This window comes from Acomys minous, assembly GCF_964271855.1.
Source record: "Acomys minous genome assembly, chromosome: 12".
NCBI lineage: Eukaryota > Metazoa > Chordata > Mammalia > Rodentia > Muridae > Acomys > Acomys minous.
In genome coordinates this window covers 31,159,988-31,179,567 of record NC_140493.1, presented here as the reverse complement: position 1 = coordinate 31,179,567, position 19,580 = coordinate 31,159,988, and the positions used below count along the sequence as shown (strand labels likewise).

Genomic DNA, 19,580 nt, shown 5'->3' with positions numbered 1-19,580 from the left:
CTCAGTGCATTTTCATATAAATGAGTTACTGATATTTATGTATTAATTTTGTATCCTAATACATTGTGTAAAGTGTTCATCAAAAATTTAGGGATTATCCAGCAGCAGTTTTAGAGTAATTTCCTATATTCTCATATCACCTGCAAATAAAGGTACTTTGACTTCTTCTTTTTCAATGTATATAACTTTGATCTCCTTTAGCTGTCTTATTGCTCTAGCTACTACTCAAAGTAATATACTAAAGGAGTATGGAGAGAATTAACAGCATTTTCTTTTTCCTTATTGCTGTAGTAATGCCTTCAGTTTCCCTCTGTTTAAGAGGATGTTGGCTCTGGACTTTCTGTAAATTGCATTTATGATATTATCTCTCTTGTGTCTTTAATCACTCTAGGACTTTTATCATGAAGAGGTTCTGGGTTTCATCAAAGGACTTTTCTCTATCTAATGAGATGATCATGTGGTTTTTATATATTAGTCTATATATATATAATGGATTACATTTGTTTATTTATATATGTTGTACTATCTTTGCCCCTTGGGATGAAGTCTACTTGATCATGGTGGATAATATGTTTGATGTCTTCTTGGCTTTGTATTGTAAGTATGTTATTCAGAAATTTTCATCTATGTTCCTTAAAAAATCATTTGTGACTTTCTTTCTTGAGTATTTCTTATATGGTTTAAGTATCAGGGCTTGTGTTGCCTCATAAGAGTGTTAGGTAATTTTTTTTCTATTTTGTGGAATATTTTGAAGAGTATTGGTATTAATTCCTGTGTGAAAGTCTAATACATTTTTGTGCTAAATGAATGTGACCATGGACTTCCTTTGGTTTGTAGATTTTTAATTAATGTATATATTTACCTAGGGTTATAAGTCTGTATAAATTGTTTATTTGTTCTTGATAAAACATTGGTATATATATCAAGATAAATTTCAGAGGGTGTTTAATTTTTGTAGAATACATGATTGTAAAATATTCTCTTAAGTTTCTGTGTAGTATTTTGTTTCTGTTTGTCCTTAGTTTTGTGTGCCTTTATGCATAATTTTATATTGAAAATATTCTTCTCACCTACATCTTCTCCATAGTTTCTACTTCCTCTCCTCATTCCTCTCAGCTCTCCACTTTCCCTCCTCTTTCCCAGATCCATTCCCCTTCATTTCCATTCATGAAAGAGCAGGCCTCTTAAAGCCAACAACCAAACATTACAAAACAAAATACAGTATGGCAAGGTAAGATCCCAAATAACAAGGCTGGACAAGGAAACCCATTAAAAGGAAAAGAGTCCCAAAAGTAGGCAAAAGATTCAGAGATATACCCACTGCCAGTGTTAGGAATCCCACAGAAATTCCACACTAACAGCCATAACACATGTACAGAGGACCTGGTGCTGAACACTCTTTTGTCCTTAATTGTATTAATTTGAATATCTTTTCTTTGTCCTTCAGTTAATTTGGATAAGGGTCTTATTAATCTTATGGATTATCATAAAGAACTCATCATTTCGTTGATTCTTTTACTGTTATTGTTATTATTTCTATATTATTGATTTAAGCCCAGAGTTTGATTTTTCTAACTGTATACTCCACTTGGATATTAAACTACAAGTATGATAACTCTCTAATTTTTTTAATGGAAGCATTTAGTGCTATGAAATTGCCTTTTAGAACTGCATCTTTGTGTGCACCAAAAAGCTTGGGTAGTTTCGGTGACAGTAATTGTAATTGTTGATATCTGGTCTTGTGTTTGTTAGATAAGTGTTCCGTTCCTTATATTCTGTTGCTCTCTAGCTCTTAGGAGTTTGTGTTTTGTGGATTGCCTGTATGGAGTGCTCCTGCGCCACTGCCCCGTGTGTGGCCACTGGGTATTTTGGGTAGCACATTGTCCTAGATATTGCAAGGAATGGAAATACTCTATAAGGTTTGGGAGACCGAGTGGGTCCATAGGAGGAGGAAAGTTGGATCTGCCATGAGGATCTGTGGGAATTCCTGAGTGGGCGGGAATTCAGTATTCTGCATATGGTCTACTACAGATCTAAGGAGATACTGGAGAACTGGAAATCACAAGAGAAAGGGGAGTGCGGATCAAGTCCCTCATTCCCACACTGCCGGCATGGCCAGCTGTTTCCCAGGTAGAATTGGATTCTTTTTTTTTTTAATGCAATATGAATCTCAACACCATCACTTTTTTCTTTGGAATCTTCTTGAGATATGAAAGACGGGCTCATTTACAAAAGAAAATAGCCAATAAAAATACTCTTTCACTTTTTGAATCAAAAATATTATTTTCCACATATATATGTTCAATAATAGTCTAATACCCCAGGAAAAATCCTTTAGGCCAAACTTTCTTATCAGTAAAGGATATCATTTTTAAAGTTTATGAAAACATTGTCTGATTTAATCTACCTATGAGATATTTGAAGTGACAGAAATATAATGCCAGTTCTTAACTCACATACATTGTTCTCAGTAAAACTAGATGATAATACTAATCTTATTTAATGACTACTTTAACTAATATTGATATAGATTTTCAGGGAATCACAATTCTTTGAAAGATGAGTTAACACAGTCATGTATCTACAATTAGCACAGAAAAAAATCACTTGTTGTTAAAATAATTTATTATTATGCCATGGTTTTCATATTTGTACAGTAATAGTATAATAAATAAGTAAGTAGAGAGATAATAAATGAGAATAAATGTCATAGCTTTTGCTTATTAGATATTCTTCATGTGCAGGTAAATTTTAAATTATTTTCATGAATCAAATCAACTCACAGTCAAAATCACCTCACTGACGTACAGTTATGTCCTCACCTGAAAGGTGAGGAAAGTAAGACATGTGACGGTATGCAGGTAGTTCAATTGTTTACAACTTCCAGCCTGCAACATGAGATCCATGTCCAGGGAGAGGCCTTATCACCCACTACTCAATCCTTATTATCGATTTTGCCCACAGGAACAAAAGGCAGAGTATAGAGAAAGCATACAAAAACGCCTGCTGATACCTTCACACAGTTTGTGCTGCTCTAAAACACATTATATTTTTGACAGTATCTGTTTAAAACTGCAACTAAAATTCAAGGCTGATTCAACAAAATGTAGCAACATTGTTTTATGGTTTCCTACTGTCTGATTATGTCAACTTTATGCTTAAATGTTCATACAAATGTTGAACTGAACAACATGAACAGTTCAAAGTAAAATTTAATGAGCATAAATAGATGATACTTAGAAATAAAATTATATGGTTTCTAAATATGAGAAAATAGCTCAACCGGATTTTAATAAAAATGCAAATTGAAATTGCAACGTGGTTGCTGGGTCTATCTTTCTTGAATTGCCTTTTTAGTGTTTTCCAATCTCTTCTTTTTCCTTTTCATCCTACGCCATAAAGTATAAATATTATTGCTTTCCAAATATCATCTTGAACGTTTTATCTTGTTCCATGAAGTTCCCCTGGGACAGATTATCTTCTTCATGAAAATGTTGAAGAATTCACAAGTACTTTTCCCAACCCCCATTAATACCCTAAAGAAAAGACTTTTGTTTAGCATTTCTGTTCTTCATAGAAAGCCAAAGCTCCAAAGTGTAAGGGACTATGATGAAATGAAGGCAAGCCAAACATTATTAAGCACATATAGATATGGAATTCTTCATTAGTATAGAAAACTGACATATTCCTGGGGGGCATCTACTACTTCAGTGAGCTCATTTTTATTATACACTATATAATTGCAGCTTGACATAAATAAGGTATGTCATTAATATTAAAGGACAATGATAAACTGTCTTTTAAGTATGTTTTGAATAAATATAGCCTTCACATTTTTTAAGCTTGCTTGTTTCTTTTACCTATTAGGATCTTAGAATAAACATTAAAGGGCTAAATAAGCTCATGCACATTCTAACTATTAAATAGTTCTATATGCTCTAAATGTATCTATTTTGATTATAAAACTAAAACAAAGTTAGACTCGGTTTATGTAAGGGGCCTAGGGTTGTGCAGATTCTGCATATCTACTGATGTCTACGTAGTAAGAGGCATTAGAGAGCAGACAGGAGGAGACCAGGTAGTGTAAACTTTGTTTCCTTGGGTTTACCTGTAGTATAACATTTATGTGGAATTTGACATCAGCCCTTGAATTTCATTCCATCTTCTCTCTCTCTCTCTCTCTCTCTCTCTCTCTCTCTCTCTCTCTCTCTCTCTCTCTCTCTCTCTCTTTTATTTCCCAGATCAGCTCCATAGTGCCTCTAAAGTGTACCAGAGGTAGCATAGTATGTCATCTCTTGTAATGTCCATTTCCTGACCTTTACATCTTTCTTGTGAATTGATTTTTTTATATCCCAAATTGTTTCTCCAACTTAAGAGATGAACCCTGCCTTTATATTAGTTACTGTTTATCAATTCTTTCATACAAGGTCTATGATTTCTTTCTGTTGCCATGTACAACATTTGTACTCAAGACTGGCCTCAAAAAAAAAAAAAAGACTGGCCTCAAACATATAAACACAATTAACAAAATAATACACAAAACCTCTAAAAAGGGAACATACATTCTCTTAAGAGAAACAATTTATTTATTAAACACGTCCTGAGTACCTTTTAAATGGCCAAACCCAAACCCAGTTCATTATTAGATACACTAAAAAGCTAAGTTTTATTTTTTTCCTTCAGAAACTTTTAATACAGTTCAGAAGAGAAAATTTGGTCAGCTGTGGGTCATTGCACCTTCAAAAAAAGAACATTAAATAAGTGGCAATGCATTTTCTTATTACAGTCCGGGATTCAAATGTAAGAAGAGATACAATTTATGATCATTTACATGCCTATTTTTAATCACAAGGAACAACAAGTGGTAATGCATTAGGAAAGTATTTGCTTACATTCAGAGAATGGATATAAAAATTTTAAACTTGAAACAAATAGTTTTTTCCAGATTTTTATTATGTTTTTAATATATACATTTATATTAATATACATGAAGAAAATAAATTACATACAGCAGGAAGAACCATGAGACAATCAGGAATTATATAAATGTTACATGCACAGTGATTTGGCTATTTGTATTTGCAAACTTGAAGTAAACATCTTTCCTGTCTTGCTGGGTCTAAATTTCTGAATGTAAATCAATATCTATAATATCTCATCTCTATTAACATAAAACAGCTATCTTGATGTAAAAACATCTCCTAACCAACTAGGGTTAATTGTATGACTAAACTATCTGGTCTTCAACCCCATCACAGACTTGAGAAGGAATAAAACTTATTTTTGGTCCTTTAAAATGTATCCTCCTATAGTACAAGTTTGCATAGTGTAAAAGTTTGCATATGCAACTACTTGTCTTCATATTTTTTACATGTAAACCCATTTGTACATCATCTTATTTTCATAATTGTCTAATGTTCTCATATATTTAGAATAGTTTTATATACTTTTTTGTAATCATATTCACTTTTAATTATTCTTTTGTTTTCCTTCTACACTCCTGCTTATTCTTATTGCCAACTCATTTTTCTACCTTACCTCCAACCAAAGTGTTTGAGGGAGAGGGAGAGAGAGAAAGAGAGAGAGAGAGAGAAGGTTTGTGAAGGATGAATAAGTAATTTAACTGGATATTGCCTTTAAAAAGTGTTTCTATCCATAATTAGAGATGAGTTATTAGAATGAAACTTTTACTTCAGGTCACTGGCTTTCGGCCTTCAGACAAAGAGGCCATAAATTTGAGAAGAAGTAACAGAACATAGATATAAGAAGAGTGTTAGAGGAAAAAGGAAAGAGGAAATATGATTTAATTGTGTGTGTGTGTGTGCACACACACACTAAAACCCTAAAAGGTTCTTTAAATTTTTTTTTATTTTACACATTTTTCTAAAACGAAACCATCCCAGCTCTCAACAGAATAAAACTCACATTTTAAAATACCCAAATCTGCCCTCATTAATTAAATATTCTATTATTATTTTCTTTTTTTAAATATTTTTTTAATTAATTCTTGTTATATCTCAATGGTTATCCCATCCCTTGTATCCTCCCATTCTTCCCTCCCTCCCATTTTCCCCTTATTCCCCTGCTCTATGACTGTTCCTGAAGGAGATTACCTCCCCCTGTATATGCTCATAGGGTATCAAGTCTCTTCTTGGTAACCTGCTATCCTTCCTTTCAGATGGTATATACTTACTTATATCTGCATACTAGCCCAGGGGGCATGTCCCCCGAAAGCCTTCACTTACCAGGAAACTGGGACAGAGGGGAGGACATCCTACTGGGACTCTAGATGAGAGAAACATGGGAGAATAGCAAAGTAGAAGGATCCAGAGGGTCCTAGAAACCTACAAGAAGAATATTATGATAGGCAGATTTGGGCCCAGGGGTCCCACTCAAACTAAGGCACCAGCCAAGGACAATACAGGCGGTAAACTTTAAACATCTATTATTATTTTCTAATTATTATATTAATGGTCCCTTTAAAGAAGCATTCAAAATTCTCAAATCACCTATATAAAATAAAAGTTTTCTGTTTTGAAACACAATTAATTGTGCTTTAGACTGCAGTTTGTTAAAACATTCTGACTATGTCTTGCATTATGCAGAACACTTTGTCTTGGAGACACAGTCATGAAAGACGACAGGGAATTTTGAAGCATCCTTGGGCTAAATGAAACTTGTTCTATGACGTATTTATGAGTAAAGAAGTAATTTTTCTGAATACAAATTTGCCCCACTTAGAGAAGCAGAAGTTGTTTCACAACATTTTTCATACTTTATCATGATTAGTTATCATTGGGCTCTTGGGCTTTGAAATTAGATGCGTCGGTGCAGTGGCTGATTCTCTAGAACACTGGCTGCACTTTCTATTTGTCAGAAGACATGCATGGAAAAAACCACCAAAACCCAAAAGTGTTTTGTGTAGGGAAGTGGTGGAGTGTCTTGGAAAAGTTGGGTTTGTGATCTGATCAAAAGATTTCTTCCACAGTTTCTTTATCTGTTCTTTGGGTGAGGGACATCTAGGTTGTTTCCTGATTCTAGCTATTACGAATAAAGCTGCTATGAACATAGTTGAGCAAATGCTCCTGTTGTGTGGTGGAGCATATTTTGGGTGTATGCAGGAGTGCTATAGCTGGGTGCTGATGTAAAACTATTCCCAAATTCCTGAGAAAATGCCACATTGATTTCCAATGTGGTTATACAAGTTTGCGTTCCCACCAACAACGGAGGAGTATTCCCCCTTTCTCCACATCCTAGCTAGCATGTGTTGTCAGTTGAGTTTTTGATCTTAGCCATTCTGAGAGGTGTAAGGCAGAATCTCAGCGTTGTTTTTATTTGCACTCTTCTTATATAAGGGACGTTGAACATTTCTGTAAGTGTTTCTTAGCCATTCAATACTCTTTTTTTTAAAGAATTCTATGGTTAGAACTGTCACCATTTTTAGTTGGGTTATTTGGTTTGGTTGTGTTTAACTTCTTGAGTTCTTTATATATTTTTGGATATTAGGCCTTTGTCAGATGGAGAGTTGGTGAAGATCTTTTCCTGTCTGTGGACTGTCATTTTGTTCTGTTGACAGTTTCCTTTTGCCTTACAGAAGTTTTTCAGTTTCATCAGGCTCTGTTTATTCATTGTTAATCTTAGACCCTGAGCTGTTGGTGTTCTCAACCTAGGTTTTCCTTAACAAAAGAGTGGATAAAGAAACTGGGGTACATGTATACAATGCAGTACTCCTCACCTGTTAAAAACAAGGGAATCTTGAAATTTGCAAGCAAATGGATGGAACTAGAAAAGATCATCTTGAGTGAGGTAACTCAGACCAAGAAAGATATGCATGGTGTGTCCTCGATTATAAGCAGACATTAGCCACATAATATACAGGGTAACCACACTACAATACACAGACCTAAAGAAACTAAATAGCAGGGAGGACCCTAGGGAAGATGCCTGATCTCTTTCAGAAGGGGAAGTAGAACAGACACTGGAAGTGCTTGAAGAGGAGATGGATGGGTAACCTACCATAGAGGTCTTCTGAAAGACTCCATCCAGTGGGGGGATCAAAGCAGATGCTGAGATTTACAGACCACATGCCTATAGTCTTATGGAAGAGTTGAGGGGAAAAAGGACCCGGAGCAGAGAGGAGTTCTACAAGGAGACCAATGGAACCAACAAATCTGTGCTATGTGGGTGGGTGGTTAGGGTTGGAGGTATGAGAGGGGCTGCTGCCAAGATTTATGCCCCAACCAATAACCATTTAGGGTGAGGTCCTAGAACCCCTGTTCGGACGTAGTTGATAAGCTGCACAGTCTACCTGGGTCTCATAACATGGAGAGTAAGGGCTACCACTGTCATAGACTCTGGTCCTGTCTAGTTGATCACTTTCCCCTGCCGGGGTGGCCTTGCCAGGCAACAGAGGAAGAGGATGCAGGAAGTCCAGATGAGACTTGATAGGATGGAGTCAGATGATAGGGAGAGCTGCCCCCTTCTGGTTAGTAGGAGAGGGTGGGAATGGGGTAAAGGAGGTAAGGGGGGACAGGGAAAAGACAAGGGAGGGAGCTACAATCCAGATGTAAAGAGAACAAGTTAAAAGTAAAATTAAAAGAAAGAGATGACATTGGAAACTCACAAAGAACTAATAAAAATTTAAGATGTTTTATGATAAACATAGGAAATATGGTTATTCCAAATGGTAATATTACAACCCAGAAGAATTTTTTTTTGTAATTTACATTTTAAGTGTTTTATTTACTTGGTAACCAGCCGTGTAACCTGGTGTATGCTATAAATGATTAAAAAGAACCACAACAAACTAGAAATAGTACAGAATATTCAAATAGAGATGTAATTGACCTTTTTTTTTACAATGGGAAAGTGAAATGAATACAACGTTTACTGGACAGGATGTCATTGCATAAAAATTGATAGGAGCTACTTTGCTTTTGTGATCCCAGTTTTTCTCAGTTGCATATTGGTAGAAGAGTTCCTAAAAGTGATATGAAATGCTGTGATTGTGAACTATAGTTTATAAATAATGGATAGTTATTCATTGATACAAAAATGCTCCCTACACAAGCAATATCCCTGAAATACATTCCTTATTTTCCATTTTGTAGTTCTAGGATAAATATAAATTTGTTCAAAGGAACTAAGATACTAAAAGGTCCTACTATTAAAATAAGTTTTATTTATAACCACATGCTACTGAGAAATAAAGGGAATCAGAAGATCTGGGAATCAGCCCAAAACTATTTCATAAGCACATTCTTTCCATCTTCTTTACTGCCCTTGATCTATGTAAGTGTGACTATGTAATCCTATCCATTCCTATGCCTCAAACCTCACAACTTATTGCATAGTTGACATTTAGCCTGTCCATCATCTTGAAAATTCTATTTTATATTTCTAACGTCTCCTTGCTAGAGCAAGTTTGCATTGTTTATATTTCTTTTTCATTATTACATTATCTTCCTTCCTGAGACTATTGCATTTTCATTTGTTCAGTCTGGGTCTAATATTCAAACATGTGGCTAGGCAGGAAGAACTTTGTCTAACCCCATGTAAAAGTCAACAGCAATACAATTTGTTCAAACTGGTTTGTGTTCACTATAATTTACTTCTTTCCTTTCCCCAAATACATTTCTCAAATATATTTTCCAAAATATGACTTTTAAGTAAATACAAATCATGGTCATTGTCTTACGTAAGAACTAAGGATAACAAAAAGGATCTCAAACAACAGGATCAAGAAGCTCCTTGCCACGGACTGCAAGCCAATAGTAGCCTTTCCTCTTCAGCTTTGCTCAGCATCTGTGCAAGCTCCAGCGTGTGCACATGCACTTCACGCAACTCAGCTAGTGGCTCAAGCTTGCGAGTCATGAGGCGTTTTTCTCTTTAGCGGATTTAACGATTTCTACATCTATTAACAAGATACTAGTCTCTCCTTTTCTTCTTTGTTTCCTTGTGACCCTACCTCCATAAACATGTATTCAAACACCGCCTATTTACTGAATACATGAATTCAAGTAAGATAACTCTCTCCTGGCATCGTTCCTTCCCTCTTCGTTATCCTCTCTTCATTACATCACCTTCAAAAAAAAAAATACTGTCTTTACAGCTATGTGATGGAATAACAATTGTCATTTAAAAATCCATACCTGTCATAGAAAACAGTGTTTTGCTATACGTGTTATTATTAGTATTAGTTAGTACTGGTATCATTACCATTTCTATAATAGAAATTATCAAGTAGCCAAAAATATGGAATTATATGTTACTTACTTACAGGTATGCTTCTGATTGTTGTCAGGTCAGAATACTTGCTCCTGTTTCATTTCACTCTTTAGGTAGTTTATCCACTCACATCTAATTTTAATAATCATTTTGAAGATCAACTGATTTTGAAAATCTTTCAGGAAAGGATGAATTTATTATATTTTAGTTTCACCTTATTTTCCTCACTTTTATTATTTAGAGTGTATTTATTTTGAAATTCTCAGATAGTTATAAATGTTCAATAGATACCATTTGATGGATGCATCTTCATCAGTAATCTAAATTTCAGTGGGCTGCTTATTTTTTATTTTCTCAGAGGATGCAGTACAAAATATATCTCAAAACTATGTGGCATGACTGAACTAAAGTACAGATGGTCCACTTCCAAATCTAATGCTTTTCCAATTAACAGTACTTCTGTCATTTCTAAAAATTATGTTTTTTACACTTCATAGTTTTTTTTCCAACAGGAACCAAATATAAAACTTGTTATATAATCATGATTTGGGCCAAAAGTAAAATCAAAATAAAACTCAGGTAACAGAATGCTACTAAGTACATGAAATCATAGGCAAATTTCTAATTCACATTATATTTTTGTTCTTTGGTATTTGGTTCTTATTTATCAACATCTTTACACAAATACAAATTTGCTAAGGGTCTTTTCAGCTGTTACTGAAGATGAAATGACATATTGAAATTTACATATGTAAGCATCCATGGAATATTTATATTTGTATATACACAATAAGACAATTATTCTTATCTTTATTAAAAAAATAAAAAACTGTATCTGTATGTGTCTTAGTGTAGAATATTTGCCTAACATATACAGGCCCTGTGTTGATGCTTATCACTGCGAAACAAAAAACTAAGTTTAAAATATTAAAAGAAGAATTTATTTCATAATATTACTTCACCTACCATTTTAATTTGTTGTACGTTATTATCAAAATCAGGAAAGTATATATATATCCAGGAAAATACATAATCCTAATTTTTTGAATATTTAAATTAATAAACATTGCCTAGATTTATATTTGTTATTAATATCACAATACAAAATTGTGTAAGAAAATGAAACAAACTATATCTTTCATATTGATATTTATGAAAGAATAAAACAAGGAGTTTGAATTATTATTAAAAATTTCCCTTTTGCTGCATAAAATAGATTATATCTCTTTAAAATATTCAACTTGATTTTGAAGCACTGTTTAAAAAGTAAAAATTATCTTATATATTTATAATGAAATAAATCTGAAAACTGTTAATTTTATCTTTGGTTATTATGTCAGTAAATGGCCAGTGAAAAGTGTGTTAAAGTAGGAGATTTAAATCTTACTTCACAAAAATAATTTCTTCATGATATGAGACTTGCCCACCTGACCATAATGGTAAGAAATGTCAGACTACATATAGTGTTATAACCATGTTTGCAAGTCTCTTTATAGTTCCTTCACAGCTTGGTTTAAGCTATTAATAGATTATATAGATATTAGATTTGGAAGACTGTGAAAGTGTTTTGCTCTTAGATGTTTCATTGGTATGATGGCTAACTTGGTGGTCAACTTGGCATACCTGAAAAAAGAGACCCCACTAATAAAATATGATAGCCACGTTTGAAATAAACTTTTCAGTTCTAACTAATTGTGTGAGACAACAAATATTTTGGTGAACATGATGGGACCCTGTTTCTGGAATTTAAATCCTTATGGACAGTATTTGCTTCAGTTTGTGGAACATAAACACTACATCTATGCCAGTGTTATCTTATGAGTACGCAAACCAAAACAAGAGCATAACCAAGCCCCAAAGACTTTAGTGTCCTTCAGATATATCTATAAGAAAGAAAAGTTCTAAAATAAAAAAGCAAGTTTTGAAACAAAACCAATTAATGTACTGTAGGGTAATAAACAACCAGATGTCCATGGTTCAAGGTGGATGTCTGTGATCTGAGTTGCCATGTTGGAGTCATGGGCCATTTTGCCACTCCAAAACCATATGCAAGTTCATAATCCATGTTGCCACCAGCTGCCATGGGGAACAGTGCTTCTTTTGCAGTGTTTTGGATGACTATAGATTTGTAAACTGAGAATGAGAGACCCTAAAGTCTGCTTTGAAACCTTTCTCTCCACAAGAAGAAGAAGAAGAAGAAGAAGAAGAAGAAGAAGAAGAAGAAGAAGAAGAAGAAGAAGAAGAAGAAGAAGAAATAAGAAAAAAAGAAAAAGGAAACAATCCAGACTTAAGATTTTGATAAAGATGCTGCAGCGTAACTCTTCAATAGTTGATGGCTTCTGGTGGGCCTGGGGGGGTGAATGAGGGTGGTTTTCTTTAAGTGGCTGTCCACTGAGAGTTTGACCATACTTCAGTGAGTATATAGTCAGCAGTAATTGGACTTGATGACGTGGCGTTTGTTTGTTGTTTGTTTTAATTGGGTGTAGGGCACAATGGCAGGCAAATGGATGGGAGGAATGGGGTGCATTGTGCAATTTCCCAAAATAAATGCTAAAAATATTATGTTGGGGAAAATAAATAAATAAACATAAATCTTAAACATACTTCTCTGATGCTATTGGTTCTTCATTTTTATATTTGTCTGTGTGTGTATGTGGTGTGCGTGTGTATGCTCATATGACAGCAGTTGGTTGGAGGTGAGATAACAAGTTGCAGTTGGAATTTTATTTCTCCTGCCACTTCATGGCTTCAAGAACTAAGGCTATCACAATTGTCTGTAAACACCTGTTATTGTAGATCTATCTTACCGGCCTAGGATTAGTCTTTTTATACTACAAAAATAATTGCCCATTTGCAAAATCAATATTTTGACAGAGAATTTGTCATGTAATCATTTACTAATTAAGGTAGAAAAGTCCTATTTGCTTAGATAACTAAAAAACAAAAACTGTGAGTCTCTTAGCATTCCGATACGTCATAGAAAGGACACAGAACATCTATCTTCTCTCTGTTAAATCCTAAATCCTTCATGTATCATGGTGGCTCAGTTTTGTGGGAGCAACCTCCTTCCACTCTTTAACACAAATGTACATATGGACTGTGCAAATGCCATTGCATAAGGCATTGGGTCATTTGACAGTGAAAACATGGGACTCACAGCTCTTGCTGTGTTTTATTAAAATGCCATCAAATGCCCTTAATTTGTCCACAGCTGGGCATGGACTATAAATAGGTTATATAGACAGATGATGTGTGAAGTACGGGGATGTGTTTTACTCTAAATTGTAAGTTTCTCTGGTGCAATGGCTAATCTTGGTTTTTAAATTTGACAGACCTGAGAGAAGGGAACACCAGGGGAGGAACTGCCTCTGTGAGATTATCCTGTGCTCATGTCCACGGGGAATGGTAGGCCATACCCTACTGTGGGAAGTACCGCCCTGGTCAGGTGAGCCTAGGCTATATAAGAAAGGTAGCTTAGCAAGTCAGAGAAAGCAAGCTGGCATATATGACTCTTCTGTGGTCTTTGCTTCAGTGCCCACCTCTAGGTTCAGAACCCTGCCTTAGGTTCCTAACCTGGTTTTTCTCCACAAAATACTATAAATTAGGAGTCAAATAAACCCTTTCCAAGTTAGGTGTGTTTTGTGTTTTATCCCAGACACAAGAAAACAAACAAGAACAGCTAGCTTCCTTATGATTATGTGCATGTTTCACTTTTTACCCTTTTTATTCATCCACATTAAATCTCACTATGGACAAGGTAGCCCTTGACCTTCTACATTGGCTCTTTATATTTCTTTGAGAATAAAAATCCTTAATGAAGACATAATAGTCTTCCTCAAAAGCTGTGTTAATTTCCTTATCAGAGTATAACAGAGAGTGAGCTGGCGTGGTATTAGGAAAGAAGAAGAGGTGGATTTGTTGATGGCTAGTGATCTAATAAAAATGTAGAATGATGAAAACAATAGGTGAAAAGTGAAAGTCCAAAGTTTTCTGTTTCTATAGAGATACATACATACATATATATCTACATGGAAATAGAAGAAAAAGCTTTAGAGAAACTGAACAAAGTACTATGGACTAAAATAGATCTCAAATTTTCTTATTCATCAGATAAATTTAGTAAAGAGATATATGATAATAATGTTTAATAAGAAAAAAATTTTGTGTGTGTGCGTGTGTGTTTGTGTGTGTTCACTCTGGTGTACCAGCATAAGTGTGGAGGTCAAAGGACAACTTTTGGGAATCTACTCTCTTAATACCAACACATAGGTCCCACGAATCAAAATCACATTGTCAGTCTTGATGACTAGCACCTTCATGTGCTGATCCCTCTTGCTTGTCTATGGTGCTTTTATACAGATGTTTATATTTCATTTTATAGCTTATTATATTAATATTACTATCATAGCACATTCTTTTTACTTGGTAGTAGTTTTGCTCTATTCAGACAGTAAATGCTTTCCGTATGTTTGTTTTCTGCAATGTGTATGTACAAATGTTTGAATATGCATCATTTTGTGCTACATAGATATTAATTAAGTAATGTTATTTAGTGTGACTCTAAAATGAGTGTATATTGATATTCATAAAGATATAAACATGTATATATGTGTTCTCTCTCTCTCTCTCTCTCTCTCTCTCTCTCTCTGTGTGTGTGTGTATGTGTGTGTGTGTGTGTGTGTGTGTGTGTAGGACAGAGAGTTAGAGACAAGGAAAGAGAGGGGGGCTTAATTTGAGAGATAAGGCCTAATAAAGTTTTGTCTAATGATATTAGAGATAGAGTTAAAAGTAGAACATAGAATCTCATGGTAGCCTCACTGAAGTGAGACCTTTTGTGGTACATCATTATATGCATTCAATGGTACTGATACAGAGAGCATATAGGTAGCAACCATCAGGGGGTTATGGGAAAGAACTTGTGAAATGGATTTCCACAGCCATTAAGTCAGCTTATTCATCATCTGTCATTCAGATAAATGGCTAGCATTCTGGCCTTTATGATTTTTCAAAAATTAAACTGATGATTTCCAAGGGGTTTTCTACTTTTAATGTCTGTAATAGTGAAGAGATATTTCAAAGAAAACAAAAAGTGTCATGAAGCAAACAATGTATTCATACTCATGCAAGGAGTACCTAAAGTGTATAAGCTAAAAGTGGTGGGCTCTGTACACACACACAGACACACACACACACACACACACACACACACACACACACACACACTAGTATTTTAAAATGTTATATGAAATTAAAGCTGAAAATATAGGGCAAAGACATAAGTAAAGAAATCAGAGATAAAATTTTAAAATAATCATGCATTTATAATTGCAAAAACAATTATCAGCAATTACTGTGTTTTATCAAACACCAACAGGAAAATATCTTTTCACATAAATCCAGACAGAAAAATTTTTCCTAGATGAATTTGAGAAAAATTTAAAGCATGCGCTATATGAGAAAAGCACAGATTTTGAGCACCATCTACATGTACCTCATTGGTGCCCAAAGGCTTCCATTCACCAATATCATTTGAGATTTTCGCCCTTCTTCTTAGTGTATTGGGTCCTTTGAGAGGTAGTTCTGAAGAGCTTGTGAAATGTTGCTATTATATCCTAACATTACCTTAATATCAAAATAAACATATTCATTGTTAACTTTAAAAAAAAAGACATTAATACACCTTGCCCATGCTTTTTGAGCAGTAGTGAGAAAAATCAATCTTTTTTTTTTCTACAATTTTGTGACAAAATCTGTGCTTATTTATTCTGGTGAGAATCTCAGCACTCACCCTACTGGTAGATGTTTGTTTCATCTGCAGCCAAATCCAATTTAATGCACAAATAATTCATAATAGGTGATATTGCCCATCTAGTTTCTTTCCTTTGTTGTATGAGGTAATTGTGTCCTCTGTTACAATAGTAATTGCAGTAGTATTCACTGTACCCCAAACACCTAAAGGACATGGAGCCCAGTATGTTTTCACACAGCAAGTCAGCTGTTGGCAATCATATGAAAATGAAGGATTCTAACTATGGATTAATGGGAATTTATTTAGGATAGCACAGATATGATTTTTTTTTAGTGTTTTCAAATTACATGGATGCTTTGAGAAAAGAGTTTAATCCTAGTTTGAAAACTGCTTTTCTAAATATGCGCAGCATCAAGAGAGTGTTTTCACTGTTTAAATCGTCTGGACAGGCTAAATTCTAGGCCACCAGCCGGTGGGTTTCGTCATTGGGACCTCAGCTAAATTTAGTTTAGCAAGTATGAAACAGTATAGTTTCATCACCTTTCACTAAGTTTCTGCACATCTAGAATCTTTCCCAATACAGTTAACTCAACTTGCTGTAATGTTGCATCATCAGAATTTTCCCATATGAGCAATCCATGTTCATTTATTTGAAAAGTGTTACACTGCTAGTTTGCTTTTAACTTTACAAACTAACATCCACAATTCACTAATCCTTTGCTCACAGAGCCTATTTACCAATCCTTTAATACTTTTGTTGATCTCCTTGCAATCATTGGGGCGTGTTTATTTCCCTTTTCAAACTGAGTAACCACACTATTTTTCTCTGCTTAAAGAGTAATTTCACAATTCTAAAATGTAATTGATCTGTGATTCTCTTCCTGGGGAGAACTATTCTTTGCTGCGATAACCTTTTGCTCTAATTGACTGACATAAAGCTTATGAACACAATTCCTGTGTATTAAAACAACCATTATATAAGAAGTAGTAACACACAGGCAAATAGAAATGAGAAAAATAATAAAATTCGTAAGTGGCTTGTCTTATGTGGAATATAATATCGAGAAAGAATAAAAGAATAAAATAACATACAAATTCTATCATCCAAGTAATTCCTGGATTTCTCAGGGACAGCTTATGCTAGGGAGAAGTAATGAAAAAACTGGCAAAAGAATCCATGTCAGAGAGAGCCCATAGGTCCCCTTACTAGTGGATCCATGTGATGCTTTAGCTACCCTTTTAATACAACTTTGAACAGGTCCTAGGTCCAGTCCATGCAAGGTCCTTGGCCCATGCTGTAGTCTGAGCAGGCCCCTCTGGGCCCTGGTTAGTTGGCTCTGTTGGTCTTCCTGTGAAACTCCTGTCACTTCCAGGTCCTTTTCTCGCTCCCCACACTTTTCCACAAGGTTCCCTATGCACTGCCCAATGTCTGGCTGTGAGTTATAGCATCTGTTTGGAGGCACTGCTGGGTGGAGTGTCTCAAAGGACCACTCTGCTAGGCTCCTGTCTGCAAGAATAGCAGAGTATTGTTAATAGTGTTAGGGGTTGGTTCTCTTCCTTAATGTGGGTCTTTGGTTGGGCCAGGCACTGGTTGCTAGAATAATCTTTTTATTATTAAATGTTTGTTAAATTCTCTAAAGAGAGTTTCAACAACAAGTAAAAAATATGGATATTAGAAATACTTTCAAAATCACTGGTTTTAGAATATTGGTTGAGACTGATGTATAACAACTAATTATAACAGAAAGGTATGCATTAATTTGAAATTGGCTCAATAGTAGAAAGTAATCTGGAGTTGTAAAGATTATATTTCCCATAATTATTCATGATTTTAGACATACAAAACTAGAGAATGTAATATAATAGACACGAGGCTGTACAAAGCCTAGTGTATGTAATTGTAACCTCATTTTTAAAAACAGATTCCTGGGTTAAATAGAATATAATTTAACATACCTGACGTCATATTGTTTAACAAGTCTTACTTAAATATGATGGGCTCTAACTGTTATTTTAATGTGCATTTCCTTGATGCCTCAGGACACTGAACACTTTTCCTAATAATATGACTGGGGCATCTTATTTTCTTTCAGAACTTGAAGAGTGGCTTTTTCTTGACTGCTTTCCATTGTTTGTGTATTCTAGATCTTAATAACATGTCTATATACAGTTGACAAACATTTATCTCCAATTTTAAGGCTCTCTATGGTCTGATCATTGTTTCCTTTACTCTGGAGAAATTTCAAAAGTTTCATTTGCAAAATCTTGAAGCTATTTCATGTGATATTAGATTTCTTTTCATGAGATTTTATTTTTTATTTTCTTTCAATTATTCCTAAATGTTGAAGCATTTTAATCTAGTAGTTTAAACACTTAAGGTCTTACATTAATGTCTTCGATGCATTCTGAATTAATTTTTGTGGCGTACAATAAATAAGAACATATTTTCATTCTTCTGAATATGGAAACCGTGTCTTTTTTGCATCATACGTTAAAGAGGCAGGCTTCTCACCAGTGTAGGTTTACACTTTTGTGTAAAAATAAAGTGGCTATCGCTGTGTGAATTTTTTTCAGGGCCTTGCGTACTACTTCTTTGATAATCATGCCTATTTTTTTTTTGTGCCAGTTACTTTAACTATTGCTCTGTAATATAATTTGTGATCAGGAGGTATTGTGATACCTTCAAAACTACTTTTTTAAAGTTAGGACTGCCATAGCTATTTTGAAGCATTTACAATTCAGTAAATTTTAGAATTTTTCATAGTTCTGTGACTAATGCAATTGGAATACTATGTCATTTTGTTGAGTAGGTGGATTGCTTCCAGGAATGTATCATTTTGATAATATTAATTTTGCCAATCGTGCATCGGAGAATTCTATGTATATTCTAGTGTCTTCTTTACATTCTATTCATTCTGAAAATTTTCATAATATACTTATTTATATCATTTGTTAGGTACATTTCAAAATTTTAAAACAGCTATTATGTAAGAGAGCGTTTCATAGTTTCTTTCTTGGTGAGTTTCTTATTAGTATAGAGAAGAGCTATAGATTTTTTTTTTTGACGTGTTGAAATTTGTGTCCAGCTGCTTCGCCTAAAGTGTTTGTCTTAATGGAAATTGTCTACAAAGTTATTAATAAATAAAACTTAATATGCTCAAAGGTGGCAAGTGAGGCAAAAACGGAAGAATAGTTTTCATTTGCGTTCCAAGAACAGTATTGATTGTAACAAATCTTCATCCTTTCTTTATCCTATTTAAGAAAATGATTTCTCAATAGGAAAACAATATTATCTTTACTGTAGCTAATCAATGAATTGTTGTCTCATAAAGGTTGTGTGCTTGTAATAATTAGATAGAACAATAGTTGATGAAAACAAAATGAATAAATACAGTAAATAAAAGCAAACCAAAAGCATTCCTCTCAATAAAAGGAAAAATTTCAAATAAAATTTACTTATGCTATCTTGAATTAGTTTTTGTTGTCTTGAAAAAAAGAGAAACATTTCAAAAGGTTGTTGCTAGCAGATAAAAATATGCCTAACATGGAAGAGTCTCAGCTAGATTGATGAGCAGTGGATTGTGACAAAACAAGTTTTTAACTG

The 19,580-nt window shown here is 34.3% G+C and overlaps 1 protein-coding gene across 5 annotated transcripts in view; it reads left to right on the top strand.

Annotated features, from left to right (window-relative positions):
* CSMD3 (CUB and Sushi multiple domains 3) overlaps window positions 1-19,580 on the top strand; it is a 1,109,294-nt gene that overhangs the window by 67,949 nt on the left and 1,021,765 nt on the right. The window lies entirely within an intron of this gene.